We start from the raw sequence: 15,764 nt of genomic DNA on the forward strand, positions 1-15,764 counted from the left end.
GAATAAAGCGTGATTGTGAAGAGTGGGAGATTTTTAAAAGAGACACTGACAAATTTTTCTTCGGAAGGATGTGTTCATAAAGTGTAAACTCGTTTTTACAAACCCCCCCCCCCCCCCCAAAAAAAAAAATCAACAGCATTTATAGCGTCTTGGGCCTCAGGTTGGACACCCTTGCGCTATACAAAGTTACTTTAATCAATATAGTCTCATTCACAGGCTATGTATTTCGGCTATTACTGAAGTGAATCCAACTCTCAAATCCTCTTTGAAATTGAAATCAGGTATTCCCTGTTGTACTCACTTCTTCACAGCCAATTTTACCACATCTGTGCCATCAAAATGTTGTCACTATAGATTGTCCTTCGTTGGAACAAACAAGTGGAAGTTGGAGGGCACTAAATCTGGGCTTCATGGTGGATGGAGGACCACTGATCATTCGAATTTGTTGTTCACCTATTTTGTTACCAAAGATGATTGCTTTGTCATGAGAAGGTGGATCGTTTTCGGATTCTTGTTCAGTCTCTTCTTCCTAATGGATTCTCTAAGCTTCTTAAACGTCTTAATGTACTGCTCACTGTTCACAGTATGGCCACATTCCAGAAAATCAAGAATGATGCCCTTGTTATTGCAAAAAACATTCCCCATGACTTTTCGTGCTGATCGCTGGTTCTTGAACTTGAACGCTGGTTCTTGAGGTGTGACGTCATTCCTTGGACTTATTCCTCATTTCAGGATCATAAAGATATGCCTACGTTTCATCCCATTACCAGATCTGCAACAAACGTGTCTTTAATGGCTTCAAATGCTTGCAGCAGATAAGAGGAGACTTCCACCCTTCTCTCCTTCAAATCTGGTGTCAACTGCTGAGGTACCCACTTTGCACACACTTTCCAATACCCTAACTCTTCCACCATCTTCTGCATGGCATTATGACTACAGTTCAGCTGTGCTGCAAGCTCAATTTGTCCACTTGCTGACGATTTGGGTCAGTGGTCACAGTTAATAGTCTCCCACTGTGTGGTTTGTCTTCTTTAAAGTGTAAGTTTACCTTTACAGAAAACCTATAAGGTTATCTTACACTGGATCCTCTTAACGACCCCCCCCCCCCCCCCCTGCTGAACTGTAGTCCTGAAATCCTGCTCTGTCAGGAACTAGAACGCCGCTTCGACGGTCCAGGTATTTGAAATCCCCGAGGCATAATCTGCATTCCGGATGTAGCACCCTCCTAGGTAGGTGCTAGCAGGTAAACTATAGTTTACTCCATCTGCTTATTAGGGGAGTATGATCAGTAGTTAGGCCTGTTGCATGTGTCCATGTGTGTTTCACTTGGTCTGAGGGAGTGTCCCCACTGTGTTCAATAGGGGAGCCTGTTGGACAGTGGAGGAAACCCAGCCAGTGACTCACAGGCTTAGTAACTATCCCAGTGGGTTGGCACAAACAGCGGTATATCCTGGGATATGTTATAAAAGCCAAGGTCCCATGTGACAGGGTGTCTTTGGGCGGGAAGTCAGGTCCCAGGAGGAGGGTGACGGCTGTCTCTCCTCCTGTCTGTATGGAAGATGTTCACAGGCAGTCGGCCTAGTGAGCCAGAGGTGTGGTGCTGATCCGGGAGGTTCAGTGGAAGCTGACAAGGGAGTTGAAGGCAGAAGCAACCCTGGGAAAAACAGTTTCCGTGAGTTTCGGGAAGCTTGCCGGGGATCTGCCCAGGAAGGGGACCACTCCAGTAGGGTGTCAGTGGACAGGAGGTCCGCACAAACAGCAAGTGAGAAGGGGGGTGCCAAGTTAGACCCTGAAGAGTAACCTAAACAGGAGTTCAGATTCTTCATCTTCACTTCAGTGGCAAAGTGAAGCAGCGACCTTGCCGCACACTACAGTCAGTTGTCCTCAGGATTGTGCATAGTTCTAGTTGGAGTATCCCACTCACCCCTTCTCCCATCCCGGTTCTACATAAAACATAAAAACCAACATCCCTGGGCTGTTCATTGACTGAGCCAAGGACTGTAAATGCTATTTGTCTGCTGTCAGTTGCTAAGGGTAATCCAAAGGAATCCAGAAGGTGCAATTCTCAGCAGCTCCCTAGGGGGCAGTGCTACACATACCTCTCAGCATTTACAGACAAGAGGCATTCTAATTGGTCAGCACTGTCACATGGAGGGAAAACCAGGAGGACTTTCATTTCTCTGGCCGGGGAAGTTCCTGACAATGCAGGATCTTGGGACTACAGTACAGCAGTCCTGGGGGGTAGGGAGGGGGTCCAGTGTAAGGTCACCTTAAAGATTTTCTGTAAGGATGAACTTACATTTTACATTTCTTCATCTGTGCACATTACTTTTGTCATTGATGCCCTCTTCATAAACATTCTATAGCCTACTGTGGATGTCGGACAGCCTGCCCCCATTTTCGCCAAGAATGATGACACATTACTATTGCTTGGAATCCATTATTTACCTGCAATGAAAAAGAGGAGGAGTTAGTATAGTGGAAGAGTCTACCAACATGTGAAATTTGAATGACCTAGGTAAGCTAATAAATAGGTTATGCCTACTACAGCCCTATTGGGAACTATTGCTGCCCCCAATTAGCTGTATGTAAAATATACACTTGCTGGCATCTTTATTAGGTAAACCTTTTCAATTGCTTGCTAACTCAAATTGCTAATCAGCCAATCACATGGCAGCAACTCAATGCATTTAGGCATCTAGACGTGGTGAAGTAGGCTTGCTGAAGTTCAAACCGAGCATCAGAATGGGGAAGAAAGGGGATTTAGGTTACTTTGAGCGTGTCATGATTTTTGGTGCCAGACGGGCTGCTCTAAGTATTTCAAAAACTGCTGAGAAACTGTGATTTTCATGCACAACCATCTTTAGGGTTTACAAAGAATGGTCCGAAAAAGAGAAAATATCCAGTGAGCGGCAGTTGTGTGGAGGAAAATGCCTTGCCTGGTTCGAGATGATAGAAAGGCAACAGTTACTCAAATAACAACTCATTTGCAACCAAGATATGCAGAATACCATCTCTGAACACACAACACATCGAACCTTGAAACAGATGGGGTACAGCCACAGAAGACCACCCTGGGTGCTACTCCTGTAGGCTCAGAACAGGAAACTGAGGCTACAATTCGCACAGGCTCACCTAAATTAGACAATAGAAGATTAGAAAAATGTTGCCTGGTCTGATGAGTCTCGATTTCAGCTGCTACATTCAGATGGTAGGGTCAGAATTTGGTGTAAACAACATGAAAGCATGGATCCATCCTGCCTTGTATCAATGGTTCAGGCTGGTAGTGGTGGTGTAATGGTGTGGGGAATATTTGCTTGGCACACTTTGGGCCCCTTAGTACCAATTGAGCATCATTTAAACGCCACAACCTACCTGAGTATTGTTACTCACCATGTCCAACCCTTTATGACTACAGTGCACCCATCTTCTGATGGCTCCTTCCAGCAGGATAATGCACCATGTCACAAAGCTCAAATCATCTCACCACTGGTTTCTTGACCATGACAATGAGTTCATTGTAAAGAAAAACAGAAAAAATGTTCTGCGCTATGGTAAACATTGTTTAGAATGAGTTCAAGCTGCTGCCCCCATCACAACTACCACAATTAGTGGAGTCTGCAATGTTTGTTAAGGGATGAAATAGGTGTGGTGTTTAATGTTTAGTGTGTGCCTTAAATGTTGTTGTGCATAAACTAAAATGATTACCAAAATTATTACCAATACATATTCATACATAAATAAACATATTAAACTAATATGTAAAATTATACAATTAATAAAGTGACTTTGCTATAATAGCAATAATATTCGTGAGTAAAGTGACATGTGCTGAGATTCACAAAAATCCAAAATCAGTCCACAAAGTTAATCCAAAAATTAAAAATGAATTATAAGTCCATCTAGTGACATGTGCCTTAAAGAAAAATCCATATCCAGTGACAGTAGAATTTGGAGTGTTGGTGGTGTTCACACGTGCTCCCCTTTTTCTGCCTCATTCACTAGAGATTCTCCCCTTACTAAGGGCAATTCAGCACTCACCGCACTATGTGGCTGTACACAATCTCCAGGTTTGTTCCACTCCTCCAGGAGTTTTGTGTACCTCCAGATCTCTCATCTGTCCCTTGTCCCCACTCCTTCCGCTCCTCCGGCCGCAGTACGCACACAGCTCCCTTCCCCTGACTTACGATATTAACGTTACCACCGCCATGTCACTTTACTCACAAATATTATTGCAATCATAGTGAAGTCACTTTATTATATGTATATTTTACATATTTGTTTAAGCGCAATATGTTTATTTACAGTATCTCACAAAAGTGAATACACCCCTCACATTTTGGTAAATATTTCATTATATCTTTTCATGTGACAACACTGAAGAAATTACACTTTGCTACAATGTAAAGTAGTGATTGTACAGCTTGTATAACAGTGTAAATTTGCTGTACCCTCAAAATAACTCAACACAGCCATTAATGTCTTAACCACTGGCAACAATAGTGAGTACACCCCTAATTGAAATGTCCATATTGGGCCCAAAGTATCAATATTTTGTGTGGCCACCATTATTTTCCAGCACTGCCTTAATCCTCTTAAGCATGGAGTTCACCAGAGCTTCACAGGTTGCCTTCATGAGGACATAACGACGCTGGTGGATGTTAGAGACCATACTTTGCTTTAGTATGTCACAGTACATGTTGGCATTCATGGTTCCCGCAATGAGCTGTAGCTCCCCAGTGCCAGCAGCACTCATGCAGCTCCAGACCATGACACTCCCACCACCATGCTTGACTGTAGGCAAGGCACACTTCTCTTTATACTCCTCACTTGGTTGCCGCCACAAACACTTGACACCATCTGAACTGAATACGTTTATCTTGGTCTCATCAGACCACAGGACATGGTTCCAGTAATCCATGTCCTTAGTCTGATTGTCTTCAGCAAACGGTTTGTGGGCTTTCTTGTGCATCATCTTTAGAAGAGGCTCCCTTCTAGAGCGACAGCCATGCAGACCAATTTGATGCAATGTGTGGAGTATGGTCTGAGCACTGACAGGCTGACCCCCCACCCCTTTAACCTCTGCAGCAATGCTGGCAGCACTCATACGTCTATTTCCCAAAGACAACCTCTGACGCTGAGCATGTGCACTCAACTTCTTTGGTCGACCACGGCTAGGTCTGTTCTGAGTGGAACCTGTCCTGTTAAACCGGTGTATGGTCTTGGCCACCATGCTGCAGCTCAGTTTCAGGGTCTTGGCAATCTTCTTATAGCCTAGGCTATCTTTATGTAGAGCAACAATTCTTTTTTTCAGATCCTCAGAGAATTCTTTGCCATGAGGTGCCATGTTGAACTTCCAGTGACCAGTATGAGAGAGTGATAACACCAAACCTAACACACCTGCTCCCCATTCACACCTTGGGCCTTGTAACACTAACGAGTCACATGACACCGGGGAGGAAAAATGGCTAATTGGGCCCAATTTGGACACTTTCACGTAGGGGTGTACTCACTGTGGCAAACACAGCCACTGGATATTGTCCTTCGTATATGCATTATGTATTGCATGTGTATACCTTTAAGAACCAAGTGTTTGGAGTGTGGGTTTTATGGAGAGAGTGAGAACTCTTTCACTTGGGACTATCATATGTCTGAGAAGTGTCCCTCAGGAGATGGGTGGGGGTTTGTTATTGTTAAATACCTGCCTTCTATTGTCCTATTGTTTCTATCTGGCAGAGTAAGGTATTATGGGATGTTCAGCTTTGTGTGTGGACTGTCTCGAAGAGGGAGGGGTTTTGGCTGAGTGTAGATCCCTGTCTTTTTCAATAAACAAGGCAGTCTAGTTTTGACCTTCAAGCCATGTGTCGTCTGGTTATTGGAGGGTTGGGAATATTATACGCTACCAGGATTATTGTATGCTGTGCCTGACTACCAGTGGAGATATTGTGGATCATACTGCTACTCCGCTACACTCACTTTTGTCGCCAGCGGTTTAGATAATAATGGCTGTGTGTTGAGATATTTTGAGGGGACAACAAATTTACACTGCTACAACGTAAAGTAGTGAGTGTACAGCTTGTATAACAAAGTGTCATTTCTTCAGTGTTGTCGCATGAAAAGATATAATCATATATTTCCAAAAATGTGAGGGGTGTACTCACTTTTGTGAGATACTGTATGTATAATTTTTTTTTTTTTTTCAAATTCTTTAGGACAACATAAGTAACATCAACAAGGTGTATAAAAATTAAGGCATTACAGTGTTGTAGCATGTATCTGAGGTACAATAAACAAGTGAGAAAGGCATCATCAAATTATTAAAGCACATAACCCAAGGAGCAAGTGAGCAATTGAAAACCATCAACATGACACTTTGTGGAATAATGAAACAATATTTAGTGACGTGGGGACTCAGCAACAGGTCATCGGGTGTGCATGATGAAATGTACTAAGAGTTATGTCACCATCTGTTGTGGAAGAAAAGGTAACTGAAGAACATTTCTCACTAGAGATAGAGAGGGAGAGGGCTTACAACACATAGGGGGACAATGGGATAAAAGAACCGGTGGGGGGAAGTCGGGGGGAGTTAGGTTTCCTGAGAAGAGGGGGGAGATGAAGACAGGAAGAGGGGGAGGCGGGAAAGAGGGAGGCTAACAGGGGGAGAGGATAGAGAGGGAAAGAGGTAGGGAGTCAGCGCAGGGGTATAAGCAACACCGTTATCTCGACTGGTATAGAACCCAGTGGGAAACGGGGGAAGGAAAAGAGTGGGGGGAGACCGGATAGATCCCGTGCGGTGTGTCAGCTTCCCAGTCCTGAGAAATTAGGTGATACCATGGAGTGCCCTTCCTTCATCCAAATAAGCAAACATATTCCAGCAGCCCCAAGTCGCTGTATAGAACTCCCTCCTACCCCGCGAGGTCAGCACCAGGTCCTCAAAATCATTGATGAGCTTAACTCTGGACAGCCAAAGCTGTATCGACGGAGGGGTTGTGGACTTCCAGCACAAGCCTATGCATGCCTTGGCTGCGTTTAGTAGGTGACATAAGACCGATTTCCTATAGCGGGCTGGAGGGACAGAGGAACAGTGTAAAAGGAAGAGGGCTGGATTATCCTGGGGGACATAATCAGTCACCTTTTGGGAGATCCTCCTCACCTCTTTCCAGAAATCGCTCAGCAGTGGGCAGCTCCAGAACATATGGAGCATGGACCCCCGGTCACTTTGACACTACCAGCATCTGTCGGACGCCCCTGGAAAGAAGCCGGCTATTCTCGTCGGGGTATAGTACCAATACATCAGCAATTTATAGTTAACCTCCTGGAGGCGAGTACAGATCGAGGATCTCATAGAGAAACGGATAATGTTCCTACGTTGGGTCACCGTGAAGGTCTTCTTCAGGTCCCTTTCCCATTTCAGGATGCCGGGAAGAACGAAGTCCCCCCGGGGCTCTGAAAGCAGGGTGTATATCTGAGATAGTGCATGCGGTAAGGGGGTATCTCCCGAGATAAGAGTTTCAAAGGGTGTCAGTGGTTTCTCAGAGGATGAGCAGGGTCCCAAATTGCGGAAGAAGTGAAGCAGCTGGAGCACCTGCCAACGAGTAAGTGCAAATGGGCCGTCTACTGCTGTCAGCTGTGTGAGAGAGGGCCAAGTCGTGGCCGAGACAAAGTGTGACACCCGGAAACGCCCAAGTTCTAACAGGGCTCAAAATCTGCCTCCACCACATCCCACGGGAAAGGCTTGATTCCCCAAAACTGGGAACATGGGGCAAAGACACGGTCCGCGACCCGTCAGAAGTGAGAGCTGAGGAGCAAATCCTGAGGGTCGGGCCCACCAGGGGGTGACGTTTAACCATCCCCGGTATTGAGCTAATACACCACGGCGCTCCCGGAAGATGTATCGGGAAAAGGGACATCTCAAGAGCCGTCCACAATTTCAGGTGAGAATGTCTACACCAGTCCACTAGTCTATTCAAGTGGGCCGCTTGGTAGTACCTCTTAACGTCAGGGACTGCCACTCCTCCATAAGCTTTGGGCATCGTGAGGATCTTTCTACTGAGCCTGGGTCGGCGGCCAACCCAAATAAACTTGGTAAATGTGGCATTAATATAAGGCAGCAGGGATCAATACTGGTAAGGTCTGAAACAAGTATAGATATTTCGGTAGAATAGACATCTTGAGGATGTTGCAGCGGGCCAAACCACGAGTGGAGTCCGGTCGACCATTTGTCTAGTAAAACATGGGTGGTGGTCAAGAGGGGGGGGGGGGGGGAGTTCATACGGAAAACATCAGCAGGGTTAGGTGGCAGCAGTGTCCCCAAGTATTTTAGTGCAATCGAAGTCCACTTAAAGGAGAAACTGTGACAAAGTGAATCTTGGAGCTGGGCAGGTAAGGATATCCCCATCGCTTCCGTTTTATTATAGTTTATTTTAAGATGCGAGACTGCCCCGTATAGATTGAATTTGCGGAGTAGATTAGGCAGAGAGAGATGTAGGTACAATTAATATCTCCTAAACCGGCACGGTTTAGGAGATATTTTCAGTGCATGCAGCCACTCACGCGAGTGGCGCATGCGCTCTAAAGGTCCGGGGGGACCTTCAGTCTTGCTTGCCGGGAGCTTGCCGGAAAATCACTCCCGCGCGCATGCGCGGGAGTGACGTCATCGCGGCTCCGGCCAATCACAGCGCCGGAGCCGCCGAACCCGGAAGAGACGGCGAGGGATCATGGCAGCGCCCGCAGCGATGTCCGGGGGTCCGTGTCGGGGCTTCGTTCCAAGGTAAGTAATACATAATGAGCTAGTATGCGATGCATACTAGCTCATTATGCCTTTGTCTTGCAGGTTTTTTTCTTTATTTTTTTTATGCAGTTTTGGGTTTACAACCGCTTTAATTTTTAACACATCTGCAAACTAAAGTTTTACCTCGACAAATGCAAGCCAAGAAAACTGAAACGACCTGACACTTCTAGGGTATATGTAAATAATTTGGGGAAATTACACGTCAAAACTACAGAAAGGAATATGACTTTTCAGAATAGTATTGCTCATAATAAAACATCTCCTACTGCAGTTATGTACAAAAACTGCTGATGTGCAATTTTTGTACCTAATGAATCATCGAGGCAAAAAATGAAAGCAAAAGAAACTTTGTAGTTTCTTTTCTACTATGAAATAAATGTTTTGGAGTAAAAATGTAAGTAATTTAAAACCTAACTTTAGGTCCCCGCTATGGCACACCAGTTGCCTTCCCTTTCCAGTCTGGGGACTTCTCATTGTACTTTTGGCTTTTTTTATGTAGCCCTACTCCCATGGGAGCTGCTGGTTATGGATTCCCCTGGGTTACCATTAGCAACAACATGACAATATAGCATTTTTAAAGTGCTTGGCTCAGTCAGAAAACAGTCTAGGGCAGTGATGGCGAACCTTGGCACCCCAGATGTTTTGGAACTACATTTCCCATGATACTCCACAACACTGCAAAGTGCATGAGCATCATGGGAAATGTAGTTCCAAAACATCCGGGGTGCCAAGGTTCGCCATCACTGGTCTAGGGGTTTGGTTTTTGTTGTTTTATTGAGAACTTGGATAGGAGAAGGGATGAGTGAGATACTCCAACTTGAATAACTATGCACAATTTGCTGGGATGTCTAAATGTAGCTGAGTGGGGCAAGGCCGCTGCTTCACTTTGTCACTGCAGTGAAGAAGAACTTAATAAACTGTATTACTTTGTGAATCGCTCTTCAGGGCCCTACTTGGCACCCCCTTTGTCCCTATTCTTCAGGGTTCTACGCGGCACCCCCTTTACTGTAACACTCTGTGTGAGCTGGCTCCCTGATCCCCTGACTTCATTGGAGTGGTCCCTTTTCCTGGGCAGACCCTTTTGGCAAATCTCCTGGTACTCATGGACACTGTTATTCTCCAGAGACTCTGCCAGCCGCTCCACTGGATCCTCTGTAGCTCAGCCCCACACCTGGTTCACTAGGCCGACTGTTTAAGACCACCTTCCTCACACAGCAGGAGGAGAGACAGCCGTCTGCCTCCACCTGGGACTCTACTTCCCGTCAAAGATGCCCTGTCACATGTCCCCCCCAGCTTTTATGGGCAATCCCAGGATGCATTGCAAGAATGCCCTCCCACTGGAACTCCCACAAAAGCTAATGTGTCACTGGCTGGGTTTCCTCCACTGTCCAACAAGCTCCCTTATTGGTTGCAGTGGGGACACTCCCTCAGACCCAGCGAATCACACCTGGAAACATGCAACAGGCAACCTAACAGGTCAGGCTCCCCTGATAAGCAGAAGGAGCAATAGATGCATTTACCTAGCACCTACCTACCTAGGAGGGTGCTACATCTATATACCTTACCTTTCCAGATGTCTTCAGGCGAGTCATGAAAGTTCTTTTTCCTTGGATCTTCTCCTGGCAGTGGGCAGCCCTTAATGCGGAGAAAGCAGCTCTCAATATGAATGCACTGTAAGAGCAAGAGGCCAAGGTGACATCTCACAAATGGGTCTTTGATGCCCTGCACTCGCAGTATATCCTCTGTATTCCTGGTTGCACAATGCTGGCTGTCATTCAAAAAGACTGACCTCATCTAGTGGTGACATGGATTATCTACTTAGTGGAGGAAGTGAGGATTGCGCCATAGCTGCTTTATTTTTTTCCCCTGCTAGGGGATTATTACCAAAAAAAGAAAGGCCCGGAGTTGGGCCATAAAACAGCATTCATTTAACCACTTCCTTACAGCGCTTTAGCAGAAAGGTGGCCACAGCGTGGCTGTTTTGTTCCAGGAGGTTGTCCATGGATGCCCTCCCAGAACCATGCCTCTCACAGACCCCTTGGGGCACACTTTCGGCACACTCTGTAATCACTGTGTCCTTTGGACTTATCACAGTGGCCCTTTACCATGTGATCAGCTGTGTCCAATCACAGTCGATCGATCACAGTGTAAACAGACTTGCTGGTTTTCGGCAATACTTTCCTTACATGCTGTCACAGCATAAGGAAAGGAGAGCTGATAACCAGCAATCCTGACAGGGGACATTTTATACAGATAGTCAGCAATCCTGACACGGACATTTACACAGATAGTCAGCAATCCTGACAGGGGACATTTACACAGATAGTCAGGGCACTGATCATCAGTGCAGTTCCATAAGTGCCCATCAGTGCAGCCTCATCAGCACACAAAAGTGAAGGAGAAAATTTACCTTTCTTTTTCGTACATCACGGGACACAGAGCCATATGGGTTATACGCCACCTTCAGATGAATGGACACTGGCAACCAATCAGAGAGGAAATCCCCTTGTATAACCCCTCCTACACAGGAATTACCTCCGTTTTTTCACCAGTGTCTAAAAGTTGATGGTCATTGTGGAGAGACTCTCCACATTTTATTGATGTTTTTTTCAAAGAAGAAGAAAGACGATTTTGCTATATACCTGATCAAAGGTCTCTGAATCTAAGGGGTTGGCAATCAGATCCATCCAAAAAAGTCAAAGACTAAAAGGATGGTACCTGAGCCTGGAGAAAGCAGATACGAGGTCTTGCCTGTATTGTTGTCCTTCTTAGGCACTGGACCCTGGGATCCAGACCCTTGGTAAAACCAATCCCAAAGGCGCTCAGGCAGGGTACTGTACAGGTCCAAGGGAGTGGCCACTCAAAACAATGGGACCCAGTCAGAACAAAAAAGTATGTCTAGACAGCCGCAATCCAATGCAAATATTTATTGAAAAGAGGATAAAAATACCACAGCATACTGAGGTACGGATCAAAGATAGCTTATGCGTTTCACACTACTAGCAGTGCTTATTCATAGCTATAGTGTGCATGACTAAAAACAAGTTATATATAGATAACAGAAAGCTCCATAATGTGCACAATTACCTTAAACTAAATCAGAGGCACCTAATTGAACAAAAGACCACCCCCATATACAGAGGCCTAACATCCAAGTAGCCCTTTTCACAAAGTTGTCCATTTATCCACTTTAAGACTGGGCCTATTTTTGACACTTGGTGTTTACAAGCTAAAATAATTTTTTTTGCTAGAAAACTACTTAGAACCCCCAAACATTATATATATTTTTTTAGCAGAGACCCTAGAGAATAAAATGGAGATCGTTGCAATATTTTTTGTCACACCATATTTGCGCAGCAGTCTTCCAAATGTAATTTTTTTAACTAAAAAATAAGAAAACAGTAAATTTAGCCCAATATTTTTCCATAAGATAATGTTACGCCGAGTAATTAGATACCCAACATGTCATGCTTCAAAATTGCGCATGCTCACAGAATGGCGCCAAACATTGGTACTTAAAAATCCCCATAGGCAACATTTTAAAAATTTCTGCAAGTTATCAGCTTAGAGTTACAGAGGAGGTCTAGGGCTCAAATTATTGCTCTCGCTCTAACGATCGCGGAGATACCTCACATGTATGGTTTGAACACCGTTTACATATGTGGGCGGGACTTGCGTATGCGTTTGCTTCTGCGCGCGAGCTAACGGGGACAGGGCGCTTTAATTTTTTTTCCCTATTTATTTTAATTTATTATTTTTTTATTTTTACACAGTTTAAAAAAAAATTTTTTGATCATTTTTATTCCTATTACAAGGAATGTAAACATTCCTTGTAATAGAAATAGGCATGACAGGTCCTCTTTATTGTGAGATCTGGGGTCAAAAAGACCTCACACCTCACAACTACACTAAAAAAGAAAGAAAAAAAAAATTGTTGAAAAAGGAAAAAAAAAAAAAAAAAAGCGGCCCTTTAAACCGGTTGCTAGGCAACGACTTTTGATGTAGCTCCGGTCCTCCAAGATCATAGAGTCGAGTGAGGGCCATCTTGCCCTCACTCGACTTCCTGTCTCTGAGGATCCGGGACCGGATCGTTTTCCCCGCTGCCGGCGGGTCCGGTAAGCTGGGAAAACGTCTGGGACGCAGCGGGAGGGAGGGGCACCTCTTCCCCTGCACCGTAAGGGTAATTCCGCGGCGAATCCGCCACTGGGACCACCCTTGTCTGAAAGCCGACCGCCCGCCGTTTAAAGAAATACCAGGGTTATGGCAGCTATCTGCTGCCATAACCCCAGTATTTAGCTTTTAATGGCCGACGCATATAGTCGTTAGGCGGTCGGTAAGTGGTTGCATGTATATGGCAAACAGGTGACGATGACTGATGGGGTGACAGGTGACGATGACTGATGGGGTGACAGGTGACGATGACTGATGGGGTGACAGGTGACAATGACTGATGGGGTGACAGCTGACGATGACTGATGGGGTGACAGGTGATGATGACTGATGGGGTGACAGCTGACGATGACTGATGGGGTGACCCTGGCACCTCTGTGCCAACCATCAGTAGCAAGAGTCTCATCTTGTCTGTCCTTTTTTTTGCATATGCTTCCACAAACCCTTCTTCTTCAGCTTTAACAGGGTTCCACTGGTCTACTTTTTGGCCTTTGGTTCCTGTGTTTCTATTTCCTCCCCCAAAACTACTCTCTCAGAACTGTAGGGGGCCTAATTCTATGGCACCTGTAAGGGACTGACCTCTCTCACGACCTTATTCAGGTTTGTGTGTGGTTACACAGGTCCCTGTGTGGTTACCCTTGGCAACCAAATCATCTAGTATTGGCACTCCATTGTTGTCAGCATTAGAGATGATTGAACGATTAGGGTCGACCATCAGTTCGACCCGAACATTGGCTGTTTGAAATTCGGCCGAATTCCGAACTTTTTGCGGTAAAAGTTCTGAATTCGGCAACCAGAACCACCCAAAATGCAATGGGACAGGAACTGGGCTTTAAAAGCCTGTGATTGGACCAGAAACGTCAGGAAAAGCCAATTGAGGGGGCAGGAGGATACTAGGAATGGGATTGGAGTGACTAGGGGGTCCAGAGGCCAATCAGAAGTGAATACGCCCCCCAGTATATAACATAGCCCCGCCAAATCTCTAGCACTGTAATACATGGGCTGTGGAAGAGAGTGGAAGCAGTTCTGTTACTCCTGCTGCAAAAGTGTCATTTAGCAATTATTAGTGTGAGGAAAGGGATATCTAGTGTAGTTAGGGTACCATATACCACTAAAGTTAGATTCAAAAATATAGTTTCTGTAGGGAAAGTGTTAAGTGTCAGGGTGACCGTAATGTAGTTTAGGGTGAACTGACTCTGACTGCTATGCCAGGGTGACCAAACTCATCCATGTCAGGGTGACCACCAGAAGAAAAAGATAATTTTTCTTAGAATTATTAATAGAGCAGGGTTGTGGCTCCGCTCCTTTCACACCTGGGCGTTTTTGTTTCAGGCGTTTATTGGACTTTTTTGTGGACGTCTTTGGAGGCAGGCATGACATCTGAACTTCTGTGTAGGGGTATATATATACACACACACATATATGTATATATACACATACACACATATAGGTGTGAAAGGAGCGGAACACCATCCAAGCGCTAATTAAATAATTTGCAGGGATAGGGTTCTGCTCCTTTCACACCTATATGTGTGTATGTTTATATATACATATATGTGTGTGTGTATATATACCCCTACACAGAAGTTCAGATGTCATGCCTGCCTCCAAAGACGCCCAAAAAATGCCCAATAAATGCCTGAAAAAACACACCTGGGCATTTTTGTTGCAGGCGTTTATTGGGCATTTTTTGGGCATCTTTGGAGGCAGGCATGACATCTGAACTTCTGTGTAGGGGTATATATACACACACACACACATATATGTATATATACACATACACCCATATAGGTGTGAAAGGAGCGGAACACCATACATGCGCTAATTAAATAATTTTGCGCTATTGAAATTCTAAGAAAAATTATCTTTTTTTTTTTCTGGTTCTGGACATGCTACAGAGCTGAAACTTCACAGGTACACCTTTTAGACCCCCCAGACACTAAATCCAAAGAAATCTTTTTTTTTCAATAATTTTTTCAATAATTGTCTCTCTATCAAAAACGACAATTTTTAAGAACTTTTTTTTGACTGATTCATAGTCCCTGGAGCATGACCCAGAACCCTTGGCACTTTTTAGGGGCATTTATTGGGTTTTGGGGCTTCAAAATGGTGTTTTTTGATTACCGAAGTTCGGGTCCCATTGATTTCAATGGGGTTCTGGAATCCGGACCTGAACTTTCGGGAATTTCCGGTGTTTTGGCCGAACCAAACTTATCGATCATTCCTAGTCAGCATCACCAGAAACTCTTGTCCCATTGCTTGCTATGACAATGTCTGTGGAGGGACCACCTACAGGCAAGCAGGTTACTCCCTATGGGACCCTCCCAAAGTTTCACATTGTCCCCTGTTTTCCAACACTCCATAAGTGACTGTTCTACCAACTGACCTTTTCAGTACATTTTTGTACAGTGTCTTTATTCACTTCTATATTCTCTGGTATTTTAATCCATACCTCTAGCCTATCCAACAGCGCTCTGGAGTGCCTCTTGTATGCAACATCAGTAGGAAGCAACCTAGCACACCATGAGACAACTTTCAAAACATGGGTTTACACACTTGTTACAGTTACCAACACTGTTAATAATTCCTGACAGTGTCTCTGGTTGCCTTAATCTGTAACTCTTTGCAGGTGATGGACAGAATGTCTGCTACTTGTGTGTCTGTTCTGGGCCCTTCCTCCTCATGCTGTGACAGTATGAAGAGAGAAGAGCCAGTAACCGGCAAGTGTGCAAGGGGACATCTATGCTTATAATTAGGGCCCTGATCATCAGTGCAGCCCCAACAGTGTCCATCAGTGCTGCCA

At 44.9% G+C, this 15,764-nt stretch overlaps 1 protein-coding gene across 1 annotated transcript in view; it reads left to right on the top strand.

The window, feature by feature from the left end:
* LOC309568461 (C-X-C chemokine receptor type 3-like) overlaps positions 1 to 15,764 on the top strand; it is a 245,114-nt gene that overhangs the window by 51,960 nt on the left and 177,390 nt on the right. The window lies entirely within an intron of this gene.

This window comes from Pelophylax lessonae, assembly GCF_965119305.1.
Source record: "Pelophylax lessonae genome assembly, chromosome: 12".
In the NCBI taxonomy this organism is placed as follows: domain Eukaryota; kingdom Metazoa; phylum Chordata; class Amphibia; order Anura; family Ranidae; genus Pelophylax; species Pelophylax lessonae.